This window comes from Lagopus leucura, unplaced genomic scaffold (assembly GCF_019238085.1).
Source record: "Lagopus leucura isolate 7727_CA_CO unplaced genomic scaffold, USGS_WTPT01 Super-Scaffold_100157, whole genome shotgun sequence".
NCBI lineage: Eukaryota > Metazoa > Chordata > Aves > Galliformes > Phasianidae > Lagopus > Lagopus leucura.
The window spans coordinates 14,999,315-15,012,391 of record NW_024962334.1 but is presented as its reverse complement, the minus strand read 5'-3'; the positions used below and the strand labels follow the sequence as shown (position 1 = coordinate 15,012,391).

Below are 13,077 nucleotides of genomic sequence, written 5' to 3'. Positions count from 1 at the left end.
TTAGATAAAAACCTGATCATCAGAACCCTCCATTGGTAAACTTAACAGGATGCCTGTTAGGTGCCTAATTCCCTTCAATCATTTAAATCATTTACTTTTTGAAACTGAGTATTCATTATGATATAAGATTAATACTGATTAGTAGGAAAGACCTAGAATTAGACAGAAACAGTTCAAATTTTTCCCAGAAAAGCCTGTAATAAAACCATTGTCCTAAATTTAAGAAGTGTTCAAGAACTACATTTGCCTCATGTAATGTTTATAAGATTGCTCAAGTGCTATTTTTGTTAGGAAAATTGCTTGCAAATGCTAAGCTTGTTAAACAGGCATTATCTACCTCAACAAACACTGCTTTAATAAAACATACATAACAGAAGATCAAGAGAGACAGAGCTACCAGAAGGGACTCTGAGTAAAAGGCTGTATATCGACATCTTTGCATTTCATGGGTTTTGTAGGGCTTTCTAACATGTTAAAATGGAAAGCTGCCTTGAAACTCACCTTGAGGCAAACAGCAGATAGTAACAAGCTTGTTTGTATGTTTATTTATTAAAGTATGATATTTTGTATCTGGACACTTTTACATTTGGCCTTCTACAGCAAGAGTAGGATTGACATTTCCTTCAAAAAAGATTTACAAGATTGCAGCACCCGGACCATGAAAGATGACCAGTTCAAGATTGAGAGATGGTAAGGTTTTGTTCAGATTGTTATTACTTGCAAGATGGTTTTTACAGCTTAATGCAAATAAATTGGTGCTCTGTGATCAGAGAATTTGTGTGGAAGAGCTGCTCATTGCCTTTCTAGGATTAATGCTATCTCTCTTTGACTCATGTCTATGGCAAAGTGTATTTAATCCTTTTTGTAGCTCTGTCTCTCTTGATCTTCTATTATGTACATTTTATTAAAGCAGTGTTTGTTGAGGTAGATACTGCCTGTTTAACAGGCTTAGCATTTGCAAGCAATTTTCCTAACAAAAATAGCACTTGAGCAATCTCATAAACATTACATGAGGCAAATGTAGTTCTTGAACACTTCTTAAATTTAGGACAATGGTTTTGTTACAGGCTTTTCTGGGAAACATTTGAACTGTTTCTGTCTAATTCTAGGTCTTTCCTACTAATCGGTATTAATCTGATATCACAAAGATTCCTGAAAGCAAGTAGAGATAGAAAAATCTCACTTTATGTCTGTCTGCTCTCATACGCTTTCCATAAATATCAAGCACAGGCCACTCCCCAAGCCATTAGGTCTCAGGCCCATTAAAACGATGAACTTACACCTCTGACCTTTTCTTCCATCCCTATATTTCTTTTTTTAATCCTTTATGCTGTCAAACATCAAACGCTGATTTTTCAAAATAATGCAAATGGAAATTTAGTATTAAAGAATAAATTAACACCACACATCCCACCACATTTTTAAAACAATATTTTGAATCTTGCTGTATCTTGCTTTCTTACCTGCAATCTTAGTATCTTCTTCAATGGGATAAGTTTACTTTGTTTTTTTGTTTGTTTGTTTTTTTAATCTGAGGAATTTAAATACAATTATGTATGCAAGAACCATATCACAATAACCACTTTTTCAGAAGTTAAACCTCAGCATTAAACCTGCTCTTTACACTCTGGTGATCATCACCATGGGGAATTTGTCCTTAAGAATATAAGTCATTACACAAAACTACCCTACTCTTTCAGACAAGGTAAGCAAATCATTTCACATGATGACTTTCAGAAATGGGTTCCCAAAGAACCTAGGAAAGTATATTCAAAGGATCTGGTTTTGGTTGTTGCTTTGGGTTGTTTATTGTTGTTGGGTTTTTTTGTTTATTTGTGTGTGTGCATGTTTTGATGCTGTTATTTTTTTTTTTCCCTTAATGTGAGGAAGTTGAAATGAAAAATGTTAAAGATTCTTCTTGGACAGCCTAAGTTACACACACACTTTAAGCATTAGTTGCACATTTACCTTTAGTGTAAGAGTCTCAGTGGAGGAATCCCAGCTTCTGAGCCCAAAGACATTAGAGGTGTATTGCTGTGTTTGCTGATAAACCAACTGCCAGAAGAGAGCTAATTTTAGGTTTTATCTGAAACATAAACTCTGTTTGGAGAGCAAGTTAGAAAAAAAACTTTGCTCAATCAATGAAGATAAACTAAGGGAAAAAAAAAAAACTTGCCAGTGAAGGATTTATGTAAATAATGGTCAGAATAAAAGTTTAAAATAGTTCATACCTAATTTCATTTGCATTAGCACATTCAGTGGCTTGCAAGACATAAAATTGGCCACATACCCTGAGCACAACATATGGCATTAAATCTGAATTTCCAGACAGAAAGATACAAAGGATCCTGCTACCAAATGCAGTTTAGCTGCACCACTCTCAGTGAGGAATGTCTACCATTTATTTTTATACCCTGTAACACCTCAGACAGACAAACTCTGCTAGAGCAAATATACAGCTAAAGATAACAAATCTAGCTTCTTCCTGGAATATATTTAGCACTCTACAAACAGCATTCAAACTGGCTGTTTTCCTACCTTCAGTGTCAATTGTGTGGATTTTAACAAGCCATGCCAACTTAAAAATTATATATATATGTATATATATATATATAAAATATATTATATATATATACACACACACACACATATATATGTACATATATATATAAAATATCAACTGCAACAATAAAGACATTACTTCAGATTATTTGGGGCAAATAACAAATCCATCTTTTGTCAGAACCTCTGCAGGTCTGTCAGTTACATATTTCCAAGAAAAAGCTGGTTCTTGGAAAAAAAAGAAAATACACAGAAGAAACTACCTGAGTTTGGAAGGGATGGTTTCAGGAGGACAGAGGTACATGGTATGAACCTTGCTGTGTGTGTTATGTTTTTCATTAGCAAATCAACAGATTGTCGAGTTATCTAAAGGAAAGTAACAAACAGATAGAGTTGATGCTCCTGAAGCAACTTAGCCTATTTTTCAATTAACTTAAAAAAAAAAAACAAAAAAAAAACCACCAAACACACGTTGAATAAGTCATCTCCCCTTCCCGTTTCATTGCCAGCCAGTGTCCTGGAATTCAATAAATATATACCAATATATTTTTAATAAATATATTTTTAATTGTTGGTCAGTGTTTTTGTTGTTTTATTTTTACTATAAAAGCTAGAAACGGTTTCTCATTCAGAGTTAAGTTGTTGTATAACCAGTGTTTTAACAAGCATAGCTCGCTTAAATTGATCCTCACTTTACCAACCTAAGCCTTCTAAGAACAAACTGTACTAATAGCCATCCCTTTGATTAATGCTTCATTATCTCCCTTCTTACCTCAAGTGTCAGTCATACTCTTCAACTTTCTTCTGAACTCATCTAAACAGTTTTCCAACTTTTCTGCACACGTTAGCTCTCCATATTCTTGCCACCTATTATTTCATCTTCACTACTGAAGTTCCTTTTCTAAAATCCCTTATTGTGCAATGAAATTTGATAGCAAAGCAACAGACAAGCACATATCAGGGGACTAGTGTCATAGCCATGGGTGATAAAAGCAGGAAGAAACTGTTCTTTCTCTTTCTGCTTTATGCTTTCCAGCAGAGGGTGGTTAGATCCTCCAAAAAAAAAGAAAACAAAAAAACCCAACAACTAGAGTCTGAACTTGCAGTTATTCTCGATTATTGCAGAGATGTAGAGAAGCACAAGCAGGTTTCAGCACAGTAAATGAATGACAGAGAAGATGCTGGGCGATAAAAAGGGTGGGAGAATTGTTTTTTTCTGGCCTGACAGGAGCACTAGGCCAGTAGATCTGATGTTTTTAACAATGGGGGTGATTAGGCGCAGTGAAAACACTGTTCAGATCTGTTAACTGAACTACCTTTGCCGCCAAAAAGGAGAAGGGGAGAACAACGTCAGAGTTTTTTTTGTTGAGCACAATTCAGTTACTGAAAGCAAAATAAAAAAACAATGTGCAGGATAAAAAACAATGTGTAGAAACGAGAACAGGCTTTACATGACCTACTGGAACAAATAAACATGCTCAGCAACATGCAGATTACTTTCACTTCCATTTGAGGCATTGCTTCCTCACACCAGGAGTTTCTGATCATCACAAAAGGCTACAGAGTACTGATGAATCAATCCTCTTTTCTTCTGGAGTAACATGGATCATTCTGGAAAAAATATGGATTTTTTTTGTTATTAATATATTATGTAATATATGTACAATATAATATAATGTATTATGTATATTGTATTGCATATTGTATTGTACAATATTATATACTGTATTGTATATGTATATTGTATTATGTATTGTATATGTACAATACAATATAATATATGTTATATATTAATATATTGTTGTTGCTAATATACTTCAATGACGCTATGCCAAAAATCAAGCATTTGGCAAACAGACTAACTGGTAATAGAGGCCAAAATGTTCCCATTGAATTGTACACAGAAGGAAGGAGTATGATGATTTCTTTTTTTTCCTTTTTTTCCCCATTCACAAGCAATTTGGGCACTGGGCCAGAACCTATGCTTATACATTTCAGTAATGTTATGGCCAACTACTCTTCTGTGCCGTAAAAGTTTCATGTGTGATGAACAGCAGTAAATTAATTACAAGCAGGACAATATTTTCATGACTTAATAGTCATATTTGCAATAGAACGCAAAGGTCTTCAGCACTTACTCACTGCAGATGGAGACTGATACAAAAGAGGACTCCAGTTGCCTCAAAGATAGTAGATCAAACAGAAATTTATCATTGTAATACAGACCACATGATCAAGGAAATAAATCCTAATTTTTGTACTTATTCTCTGTTAATGTTTCCTATTCTTCTATTTAAAAGTAAACAAATATCTTCAAGATCCCATCTCTGCTCCTTCATACCTAGTTCTTCTTTTCTGCTCTCCATAGTTTTCTCATTAAAGGGCTTATCCAACAGCCAACAAAGCCAGCGTTGGTTTGAATCCTGAAGGTGACAGAGCATTGAACTTCAACAGCATATAAGGTCCTCATCTTTGTAACACTGATTTATTAACAAGATCCAAGGAGCTTAGATGTTCCTCCTCTTCCTGTTTTACTGATGGCTTCTCATTAGATTCTTTTCTGGGTTCTCTTAATACTGTAAAAATGTCCTACCACGTTGGACTACTACGTTAAGTTCTCATCCTCATTCTCACTTTGGAAACAGGTGATTTCCTGGCTCAGGTAAAAGCAACACCTCACACTTTCAGCTAGAAGAAATTTTAGAGCTAAGACTTATATCTATATCTAGGCTCATATTTAGACTATTTTATTGCAGTTTAAGTTTTCGTTCAGCAAAAGGAATCCATAATTTTGCAAGTATTCCTGTAGCACTCAACAAGATTACTTACTTTTATATCTCTGCACAGAACTAAAAAACTATTGTTACTAAATTCTCTGCTTGAAACATTGTCCTGTAACCTACATGTCTCCACTAAAATAATAACTAAAAAATGTAAAACCCTGAAATTTGTTTGTGTCAGAAAAATTATGCAGAACTTCAAGCCAAAGATCCTTTAAAATCAAAAAGTATTTCATTCTCCTGTAGATCTGATGACAAAGCATATCTTAAGAGCAAACAAAAAAAAGATTACAGAAGACTATTTTCTGTCTAACGTAATCACTAATGATAAACATCAGTTCAAGCATTTTAGACACAAGATTTTCCAGAGACAGTCTAAGACGCAAGACAAACTTGTTTTACACAAATCAAGATGTTTGATTTCAATCAAGCTTACTGAAAGCTAAGCTTTAAGAGAGGCAATCACAGTAATCACTTAATACAGTAAAAAAAAATAGCAGTTAAAACAACATCTACTAAGAAGAGTTGCAGGTTTCAAAAAAGGTAAACAGATAGATTTTGAGAGCTAAGAACAGTCTTTTTTTCCTCCCAATTAAGAGATATAGCATTCATTAATATGTCATGTTTACGCTTACAGCACAGAAGCATGGAAGAGTACTATGAAATGGAGTTAAGAGATTTGAATCCTGTTCCCAGACTAGGTGCTGCTCTCCTAAGTGGCAAGTAAACCACTGTCTCACTGCACTCAGGGATCTCCACTGATAAAACATTATAAAGGAAGATTATATAACTCAGAGTTACAGGTGGGAAAGCGTACAAGAATTTAGCAATATTTCCATACAAAAATAAGTACTCAATCTTTAAAGAAATATTAGCCAAGTGCACCAAATGTGCTTTAAACTGCTGTTGATTTTAAAATAGCTACACTCCTACCTTGCTTGGACTTCAGTCTTATCAGACCACAACAAAGAAGACTTTGTCTCCACTTGGCTGTGACATTTCAGTATGCACAAGGAACCTAATCCAAATGCAGTTATTCTTTTTAAAGAATATCTTGCCAAGTCCCCCAGTAAATCATAACATCATCTACATTAAAATTTCATTTTCCCTTCAGCTTTCCAGATCCCAGTAACTATGATCCTTCTAATTTTAGGTGATAGGGACAACTACCTTCCAAGGTAGATTTTGTATGTACCACTAAGTATACAATCAATTTCAAAGCTGACTAACTGGAGCTTTAGCCCAAAGCCATATATTACCAAAGAAGGATCATATTTCTGAATATGTACTGAAGGTCCCTTCACAGCAGTAAAGCTTACACTTGGTAATAACTAGCTGCACAACCAAGTCCCTAAAGCAATTACCTCATTCTGAAAGTCTCTGTTTTTCATTACCATTTCCCATCCACCCATGTCCATGAATTGTATCAAGTCTTAAAAGCCATATTCTACAGAATTTAAGAAGATACCATAAATGCAAAACTTCTCTGACAATATTAACAGCACTTACAGAGCTTTGTATCTTGTTTCTCCCAGCCTCAGGACAAAACACCTCCCAACTCCTGCAGCACATCAGTCAGACTCTCAGAAGATTTTGCCTTCAGCAGCTGAGAGGTGGCAAAACAGCAGCAAGTCTTCCTGCACCCCTGCATGTACAACTGTCTTTTTATTAAATTCTCTGAACTGATCGTCTTCAACACCACAATAGCCCTTATTTATGCAGAAATAAATCCATAAGACCAACAGGAACACAGGTTTCTGCATCACATCATCGTCATCCTCCATAAATTCTGAAAGGGAGCAGCCATTTTCCTGCCTCACCAAAATGGCACCAGTCCCTAGAGGCATAGCACAGAGTAGGTTACACTGACAGGGGACTTCGCAGAGAGCCTGGGCACACCAGGGATGGCAGATCCTGAAGGTGCAGGAGGCCACAACAGCATTACACAGCCCTCAGGAGCCTGGTCAGAGCCTCAACATCAGCCTGAGAAAACAGTCATCCTCCCCAGGAAACTTGCAAACTGCACACTAGCAGCCATCATCTGTAAAGTAGTTAAGCACTGTCTTACTACCTGACCTATAGTAAAATCTACTACTGATTTGACTGCAATATAAAAGAGTGCAAAAAAATTCCAGTTGGTCCTCAGAGATGGTATGAGTGGCTGTTACAATTGCAAAAATCCAGTTACCCCAGATGTATACCCAAATGTATATCCAAATGCAAGATCTTGTACTTGGGTCAAGGCAGACTTAATTATCCATACAAGCTGGGGGATGAAAGAGTTGAGTGCAGTCCTGCCAAAAAAAGACTTGGGCATACCAGTGGATGGGGAGCTGGACAAGAGCCAGCAATGTGCCTCACAGCCCAGAAAGCCAACTGTATCCTGGTCTGCATCAAAAGCAGCATGGCCAGCAGGACAAGGGAGGTGATTCTGCCCCTCTGAGCTGGTGAGGCCTCACTGGTGTACTGCATCCAGATGTAGAATGCTCAGTACAAGAGAGACATAGACCTGTTGGAACCCATCCAGAGGTGGGCTACAGTAATGATCCAAGAGATGAAACACTTCCTCTTTATGGACAGGCTGAGAGCTGGGGCTCCCCTGCCTGTAGAAGAGAAGGCTCTGAGGTGATCTGATAGTGGCCTTTCAGTATTCTAAGGGGAAGCTACAGAAAGAGGGGGACAGACTCTTTAGCACGGTCTGTGGTGATAGATCAAGGGGAAATGGTTTCAAGCTAAAAGAGGTTAGATTTCTGTTAGATACAACAACAACAAAAAATGTTTTACAGTGAGGGTGGTAAGACACTGAAACAGGTTGCCCAGTGTCCCTGGAGACTTTCAAGGTGAGGTTGGATCTAGCTGTGCAAGTTCCTTTTCATTGCAGGTGAGTTGGACTAGATGGCCTTCAAAGGTCCCTTCCAACTCTAAGGTTTCCATGATTCTATATCCATGCAAAATCTGTTCCAGAATCAGTATCAAAATTGTAACACTTCCATATTGACTGTGTCAGAGTTACCACCAAGAGACTAGCAACAAGTGCTCAAAAGATAATAAACTAAGTGATACAATAAATTGAGATTGCTTCACACTATGTGATCTTTGGAAAAGGAAGGCAAGAGATGCTTATTGCACAAACCTTTTTAAGGGAATTAAAATATTTCTTCTGAAGTGTTTTCAACATGTTTGCAGTAATAAACAGAGCATCCCTTATGGCCTGCAAGGGGAAAAAATGGAATGATTAATATCCTTTGTTTAAAAGTAAAGAGATAATGTACCTAAGAAGTATCTGCACTTCTATTTTAAAATAGATACAAACACTAGAAGTCAAAGACTGATGATCTGACCACACATGAATTTACATATTAATAAAATAAGAAATGGCCACCAAATATATATACAGAAGGGGAAGTCTTAGAAAAATCAGCAGAATTTACAGATAGAGGCTCAGACCCACTGAATACTTTCACTATTTAATAGCACATTCAGAGGAGAAGTGCCTGAAAAATAGAACATATTTGTTTACAAACAATCACATGAAATGTCTCAATGTCATGCTTTGAAACTTTTATCTCAAGAGAATCTATTTTCTACTTAAGGCTAAAGTGATTAAATAACCTCAATACAGAAGAAAATACTATACTGTCTAGAATCAAAGCTTTCTTGAGGCAAAATATTAGTACCTGACAAGCTGAAATCTAATGCTGCCCAGTGACAAAATGCATATGGAAAAAAAAAAAAAAAGAAAAGCAATCAGTAACAGCAGCAGTACCAGAGAGTTCCATCATCCCAAGCCCACGTATATTGCTTCTCATCTTCATCTTCACATGACTCACTGTTTAGCAATGGCTAACTATAGTATGAGTTAACTCTACATTTCTCTATCCTGCATAGGGTGGTGATGGATCTAATTAGAGGGATACCCCTTTCTCTACCTTGCACTTCACTCTGCAAGGATTACCATTAAACCCTTAGGGGGCTTTTTAGTAATTAGTACAGTGGAAATAGATGCAATACACTCACAATGCAATCATGCAACAGACTATTTGTCTACAGGAATATAGTGTGATTGCAATTAGAGTCCCTAATGGAAAGATTTGGAAAAGCTTGAAAGCTTTCCTAGTCATTCATAAGGCTCTGATTGTATGTGGCTCCTGACTATGAGTGCCTACAAAGTTGCATAACACCTGAGCTCGCCTGTTAAATCATGGTGAGGAACAAACATCAGGAGACTCTCAGTGTCTTTTTAAGAGACCTCATTCTAACCCATTTCCCATATGTGTTCATCTATATCAGAATATACAAATTTAGCTGAGATGAATTTTTATCCTCAAATTCATTTGCAAACATAAAATTTTGAATAAAATCTCATCAACTGTTGTTTGCTAGTTTTTGCCTTTTTTCCTAACAGCCTCCCAGAACAAGCCTCAAGGGAATCCTTTGAAGTATTATCAAGTACATCTGCTGAAAGTTTTATTTTTAATACTAGAATAAAAAACTAATTGTCTTGTAACTTGTTCTAGGAAACAGAATACGTACTTTTAAAATTGATTTGAAGTGAAATAAATTATATTTTTTGGAAAAGGAAAAGTTTGCGTTACCTAAAGTCAGGTTTATTGATTAAACTTTCAAGTATATTATGAATCTAAAAACCATATTTTCCATTTGCTTTACATTTGCTGACACTGCAGATCATTTCAGACACCAGTGCTTTTATCTTTAGTAGAAGGCCCATTTTCAAGGTCACTGAAGCTATTTCTGTTGAACTTTAATACTGTATCTGCACGTGCTAAATCCTGTATATTGCACTATCGACTTACAGAAGAATGACTTTTTTCAGCTTGGCTACATCCTGTTCACTGAAATTTATATTGTTTGCATCAGTGCCCTTATTAGAGTTACTCAGAAAGAAGAAAGTTCTGGATGAATTTTAGACGCATCTACTTGTACAGCCATGCATAGCATCTCCCACATCCATTTCAGCTTCCTTTCTGTGCCAGGCAAGGAATTATCAGAGCAGAACTGTTCCGTGACATCCCTTCCAGGCGTAGTTCCCCTCTGCCCAAAGTGGGCAACAGTTGAGTCCTAGTGGATTTCTGGCAGTTTTCTGGCCACACAAAAGCCTGTAGGTTGTGCATGCCCAAGAGTGAAGAGTATTAGCCCAGTTTGGTTAATTCAAAGAAAAACAGCAGGAAATAAACAGCAGCAGCAAACTTTATGAAGAGGGGGGAGATAACAATAAGATTGCCTAACCCCTGTTCTGTTTCTTATCTTTTTTTATCTGTGTTTCTCAAGAGTTTCTTTTCCCGAAGAACCTCTAACAAGCAGAAGCACCACTGCAGTCCAGAAGGGGTAAAGTACACCAAGCAAGGATGTTTATTGAGGACACAGAAAGCCTATGGGAAGAAAGGGCAGATTTTTGCTGGAAAATGCTACCTTCAGATCAAAATTAAGTGTTACTATTACCTGAGGAGTTCACATTGTTAGATACACTGTGTCACAGCTTGCAGAAAAGACAAACAGACCCCCCAAGGGAGCTGCATTCAGCCTCTGAACTTCCCTGCTCTTGCAGCACTAGTAGAGCAAGAACACAAGAAGGACAGACTCCCTAACCAAAGATCTAACATCCTCCCTTGCATTAGTCTAACTTAAACTAAAGCATCTCCAAGTGTGCGAGCCCTGAGGACACCTTCAGGTTGCAACTGGCCTGAGTGCATTCAGGCAGGATCTCCAGCCACATAGGACTGCCTCTTCTTACTCCCAGGTTTATGTATGCTTAGACCCAATACCCAATACCCAACCTTGTATATCTGTCTCCTGCCTGTACAGTCTCCACCCCATTCAGGGATGCTGATGACCCCTGACATATGCCCTGTCCTGCATATGTGTTATCCCTCCAAGGGGCTGACTCAGAAAAAAAAGAAAAAGAAAAGACATATTTTGGCCATTAAAATTCATTATCTCTTTAATCAGCTAAAATGAAGTGTCACTATCAGTGTCACTGCTCCCTGTGAATGCTTTGAAACTTATCAAGTGCTTTCCTTTGAGCTCTAAAGCAATAACCTGTGAGCTACACAGAGCAACTCTTTGAAACCTTTTCCTTTAATAATTCTGCTTAGACTTTCACAAGAAGAGCTGGTTTGGATTTCAGAAATAGAAACATATGCTCCTGCCTGGAGGAAGTGAAAAGAGATTCAAAAACCTTGCTATGAAGAAAACTTTCAACAAAATTGCACACCGGCTTTCCTCTATTATCTGCTCTATTCCTATGGGCCAGTCTAATTTCCCATGGGCAGGTACAATCAGGATTCTTCCTTTCAGTTCCATAGTATAAATGATGGGGTAGAAATGGACTATATGTTGACTTAGAAATGTTTAATTTGCACCAGGAGGTGTGTGATCAGCACACCACCATACAGCCCTCACCTCTTTCCCTATCCCTAAGTCAGAACTGTATCTGCATACACCCTGTGCAGAAATTCCCAGATGGTAATGTATTTTGTATCACTGTGTGATGTATATTGTACTGTCAAATGCTACCAATTTGGCTATTTTGCCTGCAGTCAAGTTTGTTACAAAGATTGTTCTGCTTCAGAACATCCTTGACACACCAATTTACTATCTCATTACATTCCTACTCTCTTTAGAGATAATACAGTCACATTAAATGCTCATTAATGTTAAAATTAAGAAAAAAAAATAAGCCTTCATTCTACATCTCTCTGTTTCTTAAATAGGTTAGACCCTAAACAGATTGATTTTTATCTCTTGTGCTAGTCAATAATCATCTTTGGTTGAGTAGTGAGAAGAACTGAACAATATTTGTGATAAAGTTTCTCAAACAGATGGACTTTCCCTTGGGATGTTAATCACAGAATTGCTTACTTTATGAAAAAGTACATTTTTTCGAGAGATAAGGAGAGAAGGAGAGTAGGATGAAAGGCAATCAAGACAAAAAAAAAAAAGTCACAACAGGAAATAATTGGTGATCATGTAGCCAGCGCCCATCTTCCCAAGAAAACTGAGAATACACTGAATCACGGAAGTCATAGAGTTCATCTCTGTAACTTTCCACTGGAGCATGGTAACTACTCATGCTTGGCTGATCACATGTACAGGATGAGTGTTTGCTATTGTTACAGTTAGAGTTACAGCTGGAGAGATTACAGCGGTAAAAATAGGGAAAAGAAACAAACAGAAAAGAAATGCTCACCTGTATCTGAAGATCTAGACTCACAGGAAAGACTCCCCAGAGGAGGAATCTTCAGAAAGAGATCCTTCCCCCGGAGCAGCCCTTAAATGGGGTCTAGGAGAGGTGCAGCCAGGCTCCACCCCTTCTATCACACACCTGTGCTCCCATGGCTGACTCACTGCCTTCCTCAGATGGTCAATCAGTGGCCCAGGCCGTGACTCAAGAGTTCCCATACAGCTATCAAGGGGCGAACGGCTTCCATCAAAACCTAGAGCAGAAATCTGCAGCATGCTGATTTGAGTTTAGAAGCAGGGAATCTCCCAGCTGAGGAAAATTCTGGATACCTCACTCATACTTTGCCTTCTGCATGCACAAGTGATTCCTTGTCCCCTCCTTCAGCTGCATTATAAACAATGCACCAACTTGACTGTCACCTCAGCTGTGTACTTCTTCTCAGTTATCTGATACTGTGTCATCGGTTTGCCGGTTGCACATAAATTAATAATAAATTAATAAAATAATAAAGCCATAAATTGACCAGTGATTTCA

At 37.4% G+C, this 13,077-nt stretch overlaps 1 long non-coding RNA gene across 3 annotated transcripts; it reads right to left on the bottom strand.

Moving 5' to 3' along the window:
- Window positions 1-2,029: 2,029 nt before the first annotated feature.
- Window positions 2,030-12,595, bottom strand: LOC122189744. Of its 3 annotated transcripts, none has more exons than XR_006181954.1 (5): window positions 12,550-12,595; window positions 8,476-8,553; window positions 4,023-4,173; window positions 2,826-2,928; window positions 2,030-2,055 (listed from the first exon to the last, which is right to left on the bottom strand). It is a non-coding gene; the product is annotated as an uncharacterized LOC122189744 (long non-coding RNA). The 3 variants fall into 3 exon arrangements; XR_006181955.1 differs by having other exon boundaries at window positions 4,060-4,173; XR_006181953.1 differs by lacking the exons at window positions 2,030-2,055; window positions 2,826-2,928 and having other exon boundaries at window positions 3,680-4,173.
- Window positions 12,596-13,077: the final 482 nt, after the last annotated feature.